Source organism: Columba livia, chromosome 3 (assembly GCF_036013475.1).
Source record: "Columba livia isolate bColLiv1 breed racing homer chromosome 3, bColLiv1.pat.W.v2, whole genome shotgun sequence".
In the NCBI taxonomy this organism is placed as follows: Eukaryota; Metazoa; Chordata; class Aves; order Columbiformes; family Columbidae; genus Columba; species Columba livia.
Genome location: NC_088604.1, coordinates 82,463,626 through 82,479,333, shown reverse-complemented (window position 1 = coordinate 82,479,333; position 15,708 = coordinate 82,463,626). Strand labels below are relative to the sequence as shown.

Below are 15,708 nucleotides of genomic sequence, written 5' to 3'. Positions count from 1 at the left end.
CCAAGAGTGCCAACAGGAAGTCAGAGGATTAATTAGCTGGGAAAACAAAAGCAAATTCTTATAAGAAGAAAATTTCAGAGACAGAATTGTTAAGGATGGTACTTAGGACAATAAGATAATGAATATCTTTTCTATAAAATACAGAAAATTCTTGTCGCAGCCATGAAAATCTTAACCACCATTTTATAGCATTTACCTGAAGTTTATTTTGAGAGAAGCCTTGTTTTTAACAATCATCTTAAATCCTAGTAAACTGAAGAATTAATTAGCAGCATGGAGGATCAGCAAACTAATGCTTTAGTCTGTTAAACCATCTGCTCAGGAGCACCCTGTTCAAATCTTGGCATTAGGAGAGGATGGGTGAATACTTTTGTCTCTTGCACTTAGTCACAACTTGCCATTCTTTGCTAATGCACATTTTTTTTCTTTCACTTGTGGTAAACAAAGTTAGAAAGAGGTCAATAATTGATCAGATTTCTGTTATCATCAAGATTTACTAAACAGATTGCTAACAAATTTGGCAGAAAAATCTTACTGTAGCTATTCCTCTTATTTCATACCAGATTCCTATACTCAATATGTAGGTATGAAGGGAAAGATTCAGCATTGTCTTTTGTTAGCTTTGCCTTGTACGAAGCAGATCTATCTCCAGTTAAACCAGTCAAACTAGCGTAAGGTAACTGAAATCTTCAAGGCAATCTGTCTTTCAGTTCTGAAGACTATTAATGAATGTTCCATTAATATTTTAGTACCTCGTTATATTTCATTATTAACAAGAACATACTTATCAGATCTGAGGAGGTCCTTGTTATTGCAACCCCAATCTGTCTTCATTTCCTAAAGCTTCATGTTTGTTCTTTGATTTCATATCACAGCTTAGTTTCCAGAAAATGCAGGTACTTTCTGACATGTAGTGGATAAAGGGTAGCATTTGGCAATGAGAGTAGTCAACAGTCTAGTAGAATACTTTTATGGTTGACTCTAAAACAATTTCCTCATACTTCAGCTACTCTCTTACAGATTGAAGAGATGAAGGGCTGTCTCAGCTACAAATCAGGTATTGATACAGTAGGAAATCTGTCCAGCAAATCATACTGTGAAGTCTGCACTGTAGTGAGGGGCACAGGAAGACACTCTAAGTAACACAAGCAAAAGATGAGGTGCACTGTGCCACCGATAACCTAGTAACTTGTCAAAGACAGACCAACATTCTAAATAAAGGCAAAAATCTGGACTGAACCTGGCGGTGGATGGTTTCCCCTCCCTCCATCAGTAGCCATCTTTCTTCTCAGGTGTTTCCTTCTAACTGTTCAGGCAGCTGTGACCCCCTCAGGACCACACCTGGTGAAAAATTTCCAAGTCACAAAATGCCCAAAGACATTTGTTTAAAATTCTGTCCCTCTCTCCATTAAGCTTTATACTCCCTGATTTTGCTCATGCGTTACAGACTTGATCCTCCTAACTAGCCTCAACTGGCATTTTCTCACTGACTTCAATTAAGTGAGACTAGGACACAGATAAGGTTATGTGTGAGAAATCACTGTATGCTGGTAATTGCACAGTTTTAGTGAAAGACATATTTTATCTATGTTGATGATATTAAAATAGGATAGGCAAGAGAGGGAGAAAAAAGCTTAGGCTGACAGGCTGGTTGTGGTGGGTTTTCGTTTTTTTTTTTTTGTTGCTTCTGTAGTAGATGACCTCCCTCAGATAAATCTGTGCACCATGGAAACTATTTTCTCACTGAGGAAAAATTTCCAAGTTCAGCTGAAGGCCTATATATTAAGTTAATCATATAGCTAAACTGTGCAACTCTGTAATCTTACTGCCCTCTTCCCATCCTTCCCTCCCGTTGTTTGTCATCCTTACTGTCATATCTAGTTTCAAAGCAGGGTAAGGTCATTGGGGTAGAGCATGTGTCTTCCTCTGTGTTTGTAGAGCTCTAGTGTGTGGTAGCACAGGAAAGAAGGGGAAGGAAAACACTTTTTTAGGTCTTTGGAGGATAAACAATAAAGCAATAATAACACGCTGTAAAATAAATGCTATCAACTGATATTTACACAGTTTTTTTTCAAAGTCTCTACTGTGTTCAACATAATTATAGTGCTGCTCAGCAAAATAGGTGGACAGAATAATAATTTCTGTATTGCTATCTTGCTTTACCACCTATTCACAGATAGCCTACACCCTGCAGGTCTAAAATAATAATAATAATATGAGTCTGTGTATTAGTATCTTCTGTAAGCACAGATGAACTGTGACCATCTGTATAAAGGAGAACTTTCTGTGTCCAGACAGTTTTTACAATATATGTAGAAGCCACCCAGCAATCGGCTGGGTGAATCAGCTCAGCCAGCCAATTGACAGCTGATGTTGAAGCAGTTTAATGGAACTGGTGGAATGTCTACCAAAATACAGCTTTTTTTTTCTCTCAAGTCTTTATATATTAGAAATAAATGAATGACTCTAATGCTTTTTACCCAAACATATCACAGATATCCAGGGACATGGAGTGGGATATTGCCTTCTGAGGCAACCACAGAGGCAGAAATTCCAAAAAGAAATTAACTAAGATTGAAAGAGAGTAAAGGCAAAGGAGAAAGAGATTAAAGCAATAAAGTTATTTAGCAGTGAATGTGACAGAAAGGAAAATAAATGCACTGTAAAATCCAGCTAACCACAAGTTAGTTTTGTTTCCTCCCTGTGTCCAGTGGATTGCAACATTCCCTGCCCACGTTTTTCCTACATGTCTTATCTGAATTCTGCAGCTTTACAATGAACTCTTTCTTTATGTGAGGAATCCAATTATCATGAGAGACAACTACAATTTGGATCATAGTGGTTAAAGTCCTGAAGTGTCTGTGTGCCTAGGACAATACAGGGAATACAGAGTTACAGCTCAACATTAGCTGAACACATTCACTGCTTATAACAGCTGAACTTAAGCTCACTAATAGACACTTCAGCTTTTTCAGAACTATACGTATAGTAATGCTTAAGCCACAGCTTTTGCAGGCAACACCTCAACTTCACTATAATGAAAAGTATAATACACATTTTGAGCATCACTTTATGTAGAGCAAAATTTATTGCCCCCCTGTCAGTTAGTTTTTACCGTTAGGGATCTGCTTTTCAAGGAATAATAAAGTAGATAGTAATAGAGAGCTCAAAATCAGAAATTGTCATCTGACCTACTGTCCATTTTTTCTTTTTTTTTTTTTTTGTTTTTAATTGCTATGCTTCAAGGTGGTTTGTTTTTGTTTTTAATGCATTCTTATATGGAAACAAGCTTATTAGCTGACACAAGGAACAAGGAATGAAATTAAACTGAAGGTGACATAATCTGTAGAGGCAGAGAGAGCCCATGTTCTGCAGGCAGAATCTTCTCATCTCCTATTTGTTTATTTGCAGGATGTATATCTCTGTAGTCTTAGACCATATCACTCTGGTAGTGATAACACTTAACACAAACATATTAAGTGAAACAAGGTGTGCATCCCTTTTTTTGGCTTTAGAATGGACAGAATTTATAGAAAGTATGTGTAGATTTTCCCTTCGGTTTCTGTTGAGATTATAAATATAAGTGATCATATAAAAGTTTATCAACTGTCTTGGTGGTGCCAGTATAGATGACATGGAATGGGTTTTATTCAGTTTGTTCCATGATTCTGTATTTGGAACATGTAATGTCTGAGGTTCCCATGTTCTCCTGAATTTACATGCAGCCCTATTGTCCTTCTCACTTGAATTGCAATACTTTCTTTATTAGCATATATTGTTAATATGTTGATTAAATTCATGTCACATTGTGATTAATTTGAAAATAATGTCATTCCTGGAGAACCTACAACCTCATTATGTTCACAGTATGTACATCATAGCCATGTTATTTCTGAAACAGGAATGCTGCTATTTGGTTATTAATCAAGGGGTCATTTCTGTCCAATTTACAGTCAGTAACTTTTTACAAGAAACTATTCTGAAGCCTTAGAGTGAGATACTGAGCAGTAAAATGATTATATGCCTTAAGGAAAACAACAACAAAACAACAAACACCCCCCCCCCAAAAAAAAACAACAAAAACCAACCAACCAACCAACCCCCCAAAACAAAAACCAAACTGCACAACAAAAAAACCCAAACAAAAAACCAAAACTGTTGCACAGAAGCACTTATTTATATAGCACACTTAATAGTCCATACAAAAAAGACGGGTTACATTCAGTACATCAAGGCCGTTATATGAAGCTGAGCAGCATCAGAAACTTAGGAGTAGCTAACAACTATGAATTTCCAAACAGAACAATGATATTTGATTTCTGAGGTGTAAGATGATGGTGAATCTGATTTTAAAGTCATGCTGAGCAAAAAAAAAAAGAAATTTGTCTGTGAATAGTTGTCCACATTGTATAGATAAAATTATCCTAACTTAGTACTGCTAAAAGATATGTGTTTAGTCTCCAGATCAGTACGACAGACTTCAGCCCACCATTTCTTTTTCAGCAATTTGTAAAAAATTAAAAATGTTGAAAAGTCTACTTTCTTGTAGATAAATATTATCCTCTCTAATAAAAATATTATTACCTCGGTGTATTTTTTTTCTTTTTAGATGTAAACAAACGTGCTTTTATGTCAGATTTTCCAAACTGGTGTATGCCAAGTATCTATTTATAAATTTAAGACAACTTACTGTCATCATAAACAAAGGATCTCACAGGTGATTTCTTGAAAATTAGGAGAAATAAACTAGACAAACAACCATAGAAATATACTAATAAGAAATTTGTGATTGTTATTGGCAGGGACTAACATGTAACAGGAATGCAACATGAATTCCTGCTCTGGCTGGTAATGAAATACCACGACTTTCCGTGGGCCTGGATTTCACGCTCAACATTTGGCATCTGCACAGTTGATTGCCAGTCTATCAGCTACTGCCCATGCAGATTTATGCTGCCCCGGGTACTGGGTTCTTCAGCAGAACTGCAGCAAAGAGAAGGCACATTTCAAGAACTACACCTTTCGTTTTTCAGGAGCAATATAGCAACAAAGATTGAAGGAGATGTTAGTGGATAAACATACTTTAAGAACTGATAGTATGTCTCTATGTAAATATTGATAGTTTGTAAGATACTCACTTTAGTAAAGTGCTTCTGACAAAGACTGAATGGTAAATTCTGGGAAAGGAAGTAGTGCTTAGCAAAGTCCTTTTTAACTTCTTTGTCAAAAAGTTGCCTTATTCAAACACATAATAAATTTTGCTTTTCTTCAGCATTAGGGGCACAGAGAGCTTAGGCTGCAGCATGCTAGTTACAACAGTGCGGCAAATGAACTTCATAGTTCTGAGGGGAAACTCAGCAGATTTATGAATGGGATTATTGGTGTAGTTGCCTGCCACAGCAGGGAAAGAATTCACTGCCCCTGGAGGCAACTTTCTAGTCCTGTGCCAACTCATGTGATTATTTAGATCCTCTAAAAAGTCTCTCTGAAGCCCTGTAGCGATGCAGGGAAAAGGAGGAGTGATGTTTCAAATGGTTGTAGAGGAAGATGGGATGTGAAAGGAAGGAAAAAAAAAAGGGATACATCCTAATGAAACATTTTCTGATTTCTTTCATTTTCTAAAGATGAACTGATGAATGTCTTCCTTGTTAGAATAGGTTCTGTACTGATACAATACAAACACAGTGCAATTATTTTTATTTCAGCAATCAGAAACGTCCATTTCTACTTTGCACTAACAGGTTCCGACACAAGTTAGTGCCAACTGCAAGTATAATAGATGCATTTACGCAGAAAATTAATCTGTGTGTACTATTTAAATGATGAATGATAGAGAGCATAGTTATGTGCATTAAACTCCTGTATGTACACACAGCCACTTAGCCATAAAATAAACTGTCGAGGGCACCATACCTGCGAACCTCAGACCCTGATTAGAGTTGCAGAACCATGCTCGGCTTTACTGCAGCAGGTTGCAGGCCAGGGATTCCCAGCCTGTGCAGCCCCAGAAGCACCAGTGCCGAGCGCGCAGGACGCCGGGCTCCGCACCCCGCACCGCGGCTGCCCTGCCGCACCAGTTCCATTGCTATATTGCTTGTGGCAACAGGAAATGTCAGAGTCACGAGCCGATGAAGGGTGGTGTAACGTTTCTCTAGATGTTTGTTTACCCATTGGGATAACTCGAAGTCTGCAGGTAATTTAGCAATCTTGAGGTCGGTACACTTCAACAAGGGACGAATTACAGCTGCCTGCTGTGTAACTGGTAGTTTTATTCTTGGAAGAGTTTGCAGAGCTAAGTGGACCACTCTGGGTACCAAGGCGAGATCAGGGAGAATGTAAATGCGTGAGTGCGAGAACAAAGGAAATAAAACTCGGGATGTATATGCGGGTCTGGCAAGGAGACGTGCTGCTGCAAACTCCAGCCGCAGCGGGAAGAGGGGCAGCGGCGGCGCGGGCGCGGCAGCCCAATTTCTGTTCTGCAGGGGCAGGCAGCTCCGTCTGGGCGGCCCCCGGCTCTGCCAGGGGCAGGAACCCCGCAGCGGCTCCCCGGCAGCAGGCGGGCCGCGTCCCGGCCTGGCAGGCACCACCCGCCGGCACCGGGCTCAGCCTAAAGGAAAGACCCAGGCGCGGCGCCCGGTACCGGCGGACGCCGCTACCCGCATCCATCCTCCCGCTCCCACCCGCGGCCCCGCGCTCCCCACTCGGGACACACCGCCCCTCCCTGCCTGCCCGGCGAGCTGCCTCGCCGCCCCCGCTCCCCCACCTCCCCCACCCTCACCTCAGCCGCCCCCCTCTGTCTGGCTCCCCCCGCTCTGTCTGGCGGCCCCCCCCGTCTCCGCCGCGCTTCTCGCGAGAGCTGGGGATGCCGCCGCCGCCGCCGCCGCGGAGGGGGAGACACTCGGGGGGAGCCAGTGACGTCGGGAGTTTTCCTGAAAGTCAATAACGAGCCTGGCGGAGGCGGCGGGAGGAGCCGAGAGCGGGGCCCGGGCGGCTCCGGGGTGAGTGCGCCGGGGGGAGCCGCCGCCCTCCTGACCCCGCGCATCGATGCTGCGGCCGCGCTGCCCGCCCGGGCGCCTCCCTGCGTAGCGGGGCGCGCAGCTCCATGTAGCCGCCGCCGCCGCCAGCGCCCTGGGGCCGGAGCCGCCTCCTCCCGCCCCCGCGAGACACCGGCCACCAGGGACCGCCGAGCCCGGCGGGGGAACAGGGGAGGAGGCAGCGGCGCCCTCCCTCCCCTTCTCCCCCTGGAGCCGCCGCCGCCGCCCTCCGGCTCCGCAGCAGCGCCCGCGGCGCCGCCGCCTCTGCAGGTACGGGGCGGGAGGGGCCGGGCGGCGGCGGGCGCTGGGGCGGCGGCGTGCGAGAGGATGCGGGGGGGCGGCGGCGCGTTGCGCGGCCGGAGGCGAGCGCGGACGCCCGTGGCCTAGTGCCGCCGGCGGGGCGGGAGCGGAGCGAGGAGGGGAGGGGGTCGCCCTCCCGGCGGCGCCGGGCCGAGGTGGGGAAGGGCGGGGCGGCGGCGTTTCGGCGGGGAGAGGTTATGTAACGGGGGTGCGGGGTGGGGGGGGTGCGGACAGGGGCAGGACAGGGCGCGCGCCCGGGGGCGCTGCCTGCGCGGGCGCGGGGCCGGCGGTTCCCACGCGGCGGCGGCCCCTCCCCGCCGGGCGCGCGCGCCAACCTCCCTCCCTCCTTCCCTCCTTCCCTCCCCCCAACCCCCCGCCGCCTCCCGCTGCCGTGTGTGCGGGTGCCGGGGCGCCGGTGCCGGGAACCGCGGGGGTTTGTCCGCCGGGAAGCTCTGTGCGTGTCGGTGTGCGCGCCCGTGCGCCCCGGCGCTAAGAATAGCAGCGAGGCCGCGGGTGGCAGCGCCGCGCTCAAGTGATGCCGCCGCTGCCGCCGCCGCCGGCGGCTCTGGCTGCAAGTAAACAAACCGGCCCCCCCGCCCCGGCCATCATGGAGGCCGCGGCCCACATGCAAAAGTTGATGCGCAACGGGCCGGGAGGGGTTACCGGCCGCTCCACCGCGCCGAGGTGGGGCCCGGCCTGCGGCGGGGTCTGCCCGCGGGCCAGCCCGGGGGCCAGCCCGGGCTGTGGGGGCATCCCGGCAGGTGTTGCGGGGCGGGGAACACCCAACGCCCCGGTGGGGTAAGGCAGGGGCAGCTCACGTGCCTGCGCGCACCTCAGAGGTCCCTGGCGCAGCGGGGGGTGCCCGTGTACGCACACGTTCAGCTGTGCTGCGCACACGGGATGCGGGGCTGTTTTGACAGGTCAGTACAGCGCCTCTGAGCAAAAAGTTATTGGATCACGCTGCTATGTATTGTAGTTTAAATGCAAATGATCGTGATGTAACGAGCAGTGACAGGCTTATGGGCTGTTTGGTTGCTTTATATGAGCTGCGCTTCTTAGTTTACTTTTGGATGGGAATCTAAGGCATGACATGGCCAGTGCTGTTTCCTTCACGTTTTCCCATGATATGTTGTTTAAAGGATGTACGTTAAAAAAAAATAAATTCTTATTTTCTTACAGTTGAAAAGGAATAAACAATTTCATCTCTCCTGACCTTTATTCTATTTTTATTTTCTTTAACGTAATTATTAGTTGATTGACTACTTGTGCATACCTATACCATCTCATTGTTTGTATACAAACATGTCTCAGACTTGATTCACTTAGTTTCTTTTTAAGAGTTTTATTACAAGAAATATGATATACCTGATAACTGCATTGCCAGCTTTTTTCAGTATTGAAGAAACGTACAGCAGTCTCTTCTGCTAATGTTTGTTTAGGTTTTGCTAAAACTTTGTTAATAGACAAACATGGTTCTCCACATTTCCTTTACAGAGGCCCTTATTTCTCAAAGCAAAAAGCATGCAAATAAGTAGATCGCAACTTCTGACAAGTAACATTTAAAGCATGATCTCTTGTTTCTCCCAGCTTCTATATAGGCCAGTGCTGGCTCTTCTGCACTGGAATGTGGAAAGAGTGTAGATGAGATAGGGGAGGAAGCTTATTTTGACTTTTGAAGTAAGCGTACTACTTAAGAAGATTCTGTTTGTAGGACTCTCTGGTGGTTTTTTGTTTTTGTTTTTCATCACAGGAGCCTTTAGGTTGACACCAATATTTTTAATTGGATTGGATTGCTAATTATAGTCCATGTGGATATATTTTGGTTGGATGTAACCAATAAGTTGAGTTCAAATAAGGGCCAAAGAAAAACTGCAGAGATAAGAAAATGTCTCTGTTTCCTAGACAGCTATGCACAATATTTGAATAACTCATTTCTTCGCTCATGTAAGTGTGTGCTATGCACGTATACACAGTTAATATTAACAAGACTGTCTTGTTTTATACGATTTATTCTGTGATGTATTCCTGCTTACTCTAGCTAGATTTGAATGAATTCAGTAGCTTCCTTAGTTTCTTAAATTGGTTCATAGAAAGCAGTATTTCAGTGTCTTACTGCTTCATTTGTTTTGAATTTTGGGGGAAGATGATGTGTTAAGCAAAATCTGCCATTCTATGGGAAGTCAATGAGAATTCAAACGGGTTCTGGTTTTATTTTGACCCATTTGAAGTAGATACAGCTTTAAGGAGAGGGTGATATTAATTTGCACTGGAAAATGTTGTCTCTTTGACACTGTAGCAAATTGTTCATAAAAGAGAAAATAGTTTGATGGGTTTTTAAAGCTTAACTCAAAACCACTTACCAGAGTTCTGCTATTGTTTGTAACCCAAAGCTCTGTTTGCAAGATGTTACCAGAAACTATATCTTGACTTCCAACTACAGTTAGGAACAGCATGTGTCTGAAGTTTGTATAATAACTAAGAGGTCCTTCAGACCGCTTGGAATTTGTCTTGCGTTGATTGATTGAATCTTCTTTCAGTTTCTGGGTGTGCATTTTCCCAGTTTAAAAAGACCTATTGGCTAATAATTTCAATAACCAAGAAGCATTACTTGCCAAACAACTTTGAAATATTCAATTGTTTTGGAAGGTATGGCACCATTACTACAGTGGTTTGTGTCAAAATACATTTGAAATCTCTGTGCCTTTCTTAGTATAAAGAAGATGCAGTTTCTTACAACCATGTCTGGTTATAGTTTATTTTGTTCTGTTAATGCAACAGAGGAGGTAGGTTTGCTGACATGGTAGCCATGCTTTCCTTCAGTTTTGCAACAGAGACCTAATATTCTTTGGGATCTTTTAAGGCTTGGGCACTGGAGAGTGGAAGGACAATGAAATACATAGAGTGAAGACTTTATTGTACCGTACTTCCATTTTGATATGGATAATGCATAAATGAATTGGTTTGTTTTAAAAGTAATGCTCCATAGGGTAACAGTATGTTTTGTAGGTATATTAGTTAGTTTATAGACTCAAACTCCTCTCTTCTCTTTTTCCTGACTGATAAAATAAACATTCTGTTCAAAATGTTCAATACTTGCTTTGCAAACAGCAGTTAGAATTCAAAAAGAGGGAAATAGTTAAGTGCGTGCATCAATGAGTTCCATGTAACATCAAAGTTCTGCTTTTATTTTCAGTGTTTATTTGTATGAGATTTATAACCCGCTTACTATTTAAAGTACTGTCTATTATAAGAGAAGATTACCAACTGAAGTGCCCTTTTACAAGTGTTCTAGAATATGAGATTAATTCATGTTGTCTAGGATTCTCCTTCAGTTAGGATACACCTAATAAAAATACTGTGGAGGGGGTGGGGGATACTTTTTAGCACAGCATGTACTTCCGGGAGTTTCACATTGCTGTGAGGAAGGTGTGTTTTCAGGGAGCATCTCTTCTTATCAATCAGCAAGTTTACTCTTAGTTGTAGAGAACAGACATTCCCAGCATAGCAGGGTCTCCTTGGTAAATGTGTTGCATTAGTTAGTCTTCTTTGCAACAGGTTAGCCTGGTGTAGTAAAAATTATTTTCTAAAGAGACATTACATAGTAAATAGAAAAGCTGATTCAAATAAGTTTTTTTGTTTGTTTGTTTTATTTTTTTTTGTTTTGTTTTATTTTAATCCATTGAAGCCAGAGAAACAAAAAATTACCTGCAAATAATAAAGTATTGACTATGAAAGTTAACCTTTTAGTGTTTTAATGAGTGTAAAAAGCCATCTTTAAAGTTTTGGTTTAAATTTTAATCTTGACTAATTGTATGAACAACATTTTGGGCTGTCTATATAAAGAGAAGAATTTATAAGTGACACTTATTTAGACAAATAGCTAATATGTCTGATAAAAAGACCGTAGAAAATGCAAGGGTGTAGTTGTCGATTATTTGGCATTTTGTGCTTGTTCCATAGCTCTAGATCAAGGTTAAGTATGTGCATTCAGGTAGTTTCGATGCATGCCATGTATTTTGAACAGATTGGTTTTGTCTTTGTTATTTAAAGATGTTGTTCAGATGTAGTAGGAAGCTGTGGCAAAGTAAGTATTTACAAAAAATTTCCCCCATGATTGAATATTGTTAAATGTTACTGTTAAGGAGAATAAGCATTTTTGTATTGTGTCTATGAAGATGCTTACTTTTGGTCACTTCAAATGTTTATTTGATTTTTGTGCTATTTCTGTCAGCACTTATGTTTAGATTAAATGCCTTAGTATATGTTGAGTCCCTCTTGACCAATCCTCCTTTTCCATGTATTTTTGGGTGAGTGTTTAGGTGTGAGTCATGCTGGTCAAAAAACAGCATTAAGAACAAGTTGCCCTGTGATTTTCCCCCCCCGCCCCATCCCCGTCCCCACTGTAATATCCTGACTAAAGAACAGTACTCATTTTAAAATTCCATTAAGAATGCAGCTTGGACCTCCGTATTTAATATGTATGTCTGAGTGACCTGACAGCATGGTTTGTCAGACTTTCCTGCGTTGTCCATGTGGTAAAGTTGTTTGAGTGCCTCCTAAAGCAGGAACAGAGGTGAAGGAGCCTGCTGGAGCTTCACTGAGATCCGTGAAGGTCCTACCACTACCTTTTGGTAGGTGTGGAATGGCAGTGCTCAACAGCCAAAAACTTCTTGTATGGCTGATTTAGCACCACAGAATTAGTACGGTATTTGTCAATTGAGTCCCAGCAATATTACAAACCAATTTCTACCAACACATATAATTTGTTTTCCCCATAGCATTTAGATTGCTTCTTGAGATAAGTGATTGGTGCAGCTTGCCTTGTGAGATTTTGTTAAAATTATTATTATAGCTTTTTCTAAATGTATTGTTATACTTTGAGGCAGAGAGGTAAGTTTATATGTGTGAGTTTCATGTAATCTGTTTTTTTCCTATAATATTTACTCTAGTGAGTTCTGCTTCTAGCCTTAAATCTGTGTAAGCAACAGTACACCTTTGAAAAATACACAACCTTCATTTAAGGTTGTAGAGAATTCTTTCTGTTCTTAAGAAATAAATATCTCAGGTGGATGAGAAAAATGCTTTTTGAAGGGGAACAAGAAGATCCAAAGGTTTTAGGTTAGAAGTTCTAGTCATATTGTAGTGTCAGAATTTGTCTGTAGGTTCAGCAATGTTTGATTGCCTTGCAGGAAGGAATCACAAAGCTCATCCTTGTTGTTGCAAGGCAATTCAGAATCTAATTCATTCAATATCCGGATAATAAAGAAATCCTACTGTAAGAGTTTAAAAGAAAGCTTCTTGGTAGACATGTCATTGAGCTTTTTTCATCTTTTATATTAATAGTTTGAGAACACGTTTGTATCTCAGTACTTTGCTGTTCTTGTTACTCATGGCACTTCACATACATCTGTCTTCAACAGTGTGCTCAGTGTTTTATACACAATATGATGTTGTGCTGCAGAAAAGTTACTATCATACAAAGTTTAAATATGAGCTTAATGAAACTTCATTTTGTATCTCTTGAAGATATGTTTTAAAATATCTCAGAGTGAATAGGAATTTCTAGGTACTTTGAACTTTTGAAAATTAGATTACCTTTTCTGAAGTATTCTAGGCATAGAAAGGCAATTTTAGTTTGTTTTCAAAATATGGAGCTTGGGTTTAGTTTTGCTTGGTGGTTTGAGTCATTACAAAACTATTTTTTTAAAGGGCAAAGGAGCTTTGTCTTAAAAAGGCAAGAATTAGTATCCCTACATTAATCCTCAGCAAGTTAAATTTATTATGTGTATTTTGAAGTGTTGAGTGGAATAACGTTATCATAGTTGTGATACTCAGCTCATCTAACCCTTGATTTGACTTCCTTTAAGTCTCAAAATTCCCAGGTTCATTGTCTCGGTAACTTTTTTTTTTATGAGTATCTTTAGCCCTCCCTTTGCCTTTTCTACTTCAAGTGTATTATTTGGTTAAATTTCAGACCTATATTCTAATATGTTTTGTCACTCTGCTATCTGATTTTCAGTTACTGTTTTGTATGGCTGAGGGGGAAGAAAGGGATGTAAAGCATTTTTTGTCAATAAACACAATGCAAAACAATGGATTGTTAATGTTTCACATGGGATTCTAAAGAAACAATTTAGTTACTTTTAGAAACTTCCTTTATACCTTGGTAAACAAAGGCACGGTTGGCTTTGTTCACCTTTCTTTAATTATACCTTTGTCCCTTAAAATAGGTTGCTTTGTTGTTATAAGAGGAAAAGAAATACAGAATGATGGTTTCTTTTTTAATACGCTTATTCAGTTGCAGAATCTAAATAAAACTCCTAACTTGTATATTAATATTTCAGTGTGCCTGTAGTCTCCTAACTAGGCTTATCTGAGCATATATTAGCTATGTGCAGCTTTTTGATATACTGAAAGTGAAAATAGAACACTGAAAATATTAAGGCACAATGCATGCACGCAAACATGTTTTAAAAATAGCTATTTATCTTTTACAAAGTATATTGTTTTTCCTTACCACAAGATGTATGCAGCGGTATTTTCCTGTTATCCCCCTCATTATTCTGAGTCAAGACTTGTGAAATAAATTTGTTAGAAGTGAATTTTTGATACCAATATTCTTAAAGACAATGAGGCTTTTAGTATGAAATATAGTTTAAAAATATTTGCAATGCCTATCACAGAGATATCTTGGAATTCTTTATATTTGTTTTAAAATTTGTAAATTGTGGACATTTCTGCTTTGAAGGTATTTAGGGATATCTTTAAATGTCTTAATTGTGCATACATAAAGATTACCATTTTATAAATTTAGGATCTATTGTCTTTTAATAATCCCGTGGGTGTTTTTGTTTCTTTGTCAAACCAGTTCGTTTTTTGTTGTCTGAAGTGTAACCAAAATTGCAGAACAGGTAGTTTGTAAAAGCCTGGTAAATACACTATACTTTTTAGATAAAGCACTCAACTGAATGTGATTTTTCTGTTAGCAATATAGGCTAATTTGATGTAGTAGGTTTTGTAGCAATCTCTGTTCTGCAACACAGTCTTTTGTGTAGTTTTTGATGATGTGCAATGTATCCTCTAATTGTTTGACCAGAATTTAGATAACAACTTTGGTAGGGGAAGAGGATATGCATGCATTTTTCATTTAAATAAAATTTGGATCTCAGCTTCCAGTCCTAAAGAGAACTCTGTTTTTAGTTTAGAGCCTTATCTTTTGAATTCCTTGCTCTGTGATTGGAAACAGCACTGGAGACAGTTACAGCCTGTTCGGTCATCTTGGAGGATTCAATCTCAGATTTGTGAAAACCTCTTAAGAGCTTGATCTGCTCCAAAAAAATAGCCCCCAAAGCAGGGAAAGAAACTTGTGTGTGATGGAAGCCACTAAAGGATGGCTGAGAGCTATTTTTTTTGGTAGTGTGTGTTTTGTCTGTGTATGCACAACATTTTCCAGTTACCTTTCTGAGAAATGAGGAGATAGAGATGATGAGATTTGGTTCTGCTTATGTTGAGGACCAAAGAATCTCAGTGAGTCAGGCAAAGTGAATCAGAAAGATTCACTGGCAGTTTCCTCTCTCCCCGCCCCCCCCCAATTTTTTCATTAAACAAATGATTACTTGTAGAAAGGGAAAATGGTAGTTCCCTTATAAATTAAGAGAATAAGGGTGGATGAATCACTAAGTTGATAATGCTGCAAGAAGTTATAGGGATCATCTCTGGAAGCGCTGAAACCGATCCTGTTGGCATTCTCTTTGGTAACTTGAGTTGGTAAATGTGAGAGTATCTGTTTTTTCTCAGCTCCAAAATTGTTGAAAGTAGGAGCCTGTGTTTATGAAAGTTCTTAAAACAGAGATCTGAATCATACAATTTACACTGAATTTATGGGCACTGTCTTCTTTACTCAGCTGTCTCTTTTCATGGGGGAAATGGGAGGATGCCCAGATTCCAAGGGAGTTTTGTTGTCTTCCAAGGGAGTTGTCTGTTCTTAGGAATTGTGATGATTATTCACTTAGACATAGTGGTTGTTAAGTGTAGACATGAACCACTAGTTTTAGTCTCTCTGCTTGGAAGGGATTTCTTTCCTTTTCCCCGTCCACCAGGTCTGTGGATGTGCCCGACAGCTGTGGTGGGCATGAGAACCTCCTTTAATTTAAAAATACAAGCTGAAGAAAAGGTGTCTTCCTACTGAATGGTCCATTGCTCATCTTAATGGTTGGTCTCATAGTTCCCCTATGGTAGCATCATGAAACGAGCTGGTTCTTCTCTGTATTGCTGTTATTCTTAAAGTTCAAGATGAAAACTGAAAAGGTGTTGGCTAGTTTTCACCACGACTTTGGAAAACTGTAATCAGCAGAGGGATCTGGAACTCTGTTGC

General features: G+C 41.3%; 1 protein-coding gene across 3 annotated transcripts in view; it reads left to right on the top strand.

Moving 5' to 3' along the window:
* The first annotated feature begins 7,093 nt into the window (after positions 1-7,093).
* The window catches only part of AKT3 (AKT serine/threonine kinase 3), a 159,007-nt gene continuing 150,392 nt past the window's right edge, over positions 7,094-15,708 (top strand). For 2 of the 3 annotated variants that reach the window (XM_065057882.1, XM_065057884.1), the window contains exon 1: positions 7,094-7,304. The gene's annotated coding sequence lies outside the window, so the exon portion shown is untranslated. Of the gene's footprint in view, positions 7,305-7,473; positions 7,490-15,708 lie in introns of those variants that run through there. The other variant, XM_065057883.1, reaches the window with a different exon arrangement.